The sequence below is a fragment of the Papilio polytes genome, unplaced genomic scaffold (assembly GCF_000836215.1).
Source record: "Papilio polytes unplaced genomic scaffold, Ppol_1.0 DF820678.1, whole genome shotgun sequence".
NCBI classification, from domain to species: Eukaryota; Metazoa; Arthropoda; class Insecta; order Lepidoptera; family Papilionidae; genus Papilio; species Papilio polytes.
Window position 1 is genome coordinate 1,095,276 of NW_013528526.1, and position 1,312 is coordinate 1,096,587.

Sequence of the window (1,312 nt, forward strand, 5' to 3'; positions counted from 1 at the left end):
TCTCCATTGTCAAAATTACCGCTACCATAATAACCTTGTTTCCTTAATGTTGCCAGTTATTAGTTTATGGTCCTTTTCCCATGTGAAGGTTTTTTTATTCACACCAAAGTATAATAGCGTGAAAATATAGAGCCTAGAGCGTGTTGTAGGTATAGGGCTTTTTATCAAAGAAATAATTATTTATAAATGTGTTGTGATTGCTGAAAACAGCATATGGGCAGCGGTCGTTTTCCATTTTGGGGGAATTAGGTGACCGCTTGCTCGTTTGCCACTTTGTATTAACTATAAAAAAATCCTACGCCACGAAGTAGTGTGTGTTTACGCTTTATTATATTAGTTACGCTTTATTTATTATATTAACTGTGTTAACTAGGAGTATATAGCAATACCACTAATGTAGTATTCATTTGTTTTTAATTTCTTTCAGATCAGTTCTGCCGTTTAATTACGATGTAACAAATATATCTATCTTGACATATCTCTATTAAGTCTACAACCGGTAACATATAAATTATCAAGTCATTAACTATAGGAATCGATAAATCTGATACTATCAGATTTATAGTTTATCAATGGACGACATCTTCTACTAAGCTATTCATTATTTCTCGAGTAGATATCAATGAAGTCTACGCTAATATTAGTCGCTCCGTTGTCACGACCTTTTAGAAGGAATGCGGGATGCGTGACGCTTTTGGCTTGCCATTCCAACGTTAACACATATAATAATTATTTACTATTAAATTATATGAACATAATAAATTACTTTGTAAACAACACGTGTGTTTAATACCACTCACAATGTTGTTAATGTTAGTTAAGGGATTCCTTAGTAGACTTTCTCTTAATAAACAATAATAAAATGACTTATTCCTTAATGATTAACAATAGCTTTTCAATTATGTTTCTTCACTAGCTGTTGCTCGCGACTACGCCCGCGTTCAATTAAAAAACAGTAAAAATGTTGCCTATATTACTCAGTGATAACATAGCTTTTTATTGGTGCAGATTTGAAATTGGTGCAGTAGTTTTTAAGTTATTTCAATACATACAAAAATCCATACAAACAAATCCTTCCTATTTATAATATTAGTACAGATATAAAAGTATAGTTATATTGTTCCTTTTATGTAATTTTTATAGATATTTCTTAATTTCCCATACACAGTATTTTTTTTAATCTATACTATTATAATAAAGCGTAAACACACACTTCTTTGTTGCCTAAGATGTCAGCAATTACACCTTATTTTTGACCGACTTCCCAAAAGAAGGAGGTACTCAATTCGTCTGTATGTTTTTTTTTTTTTTT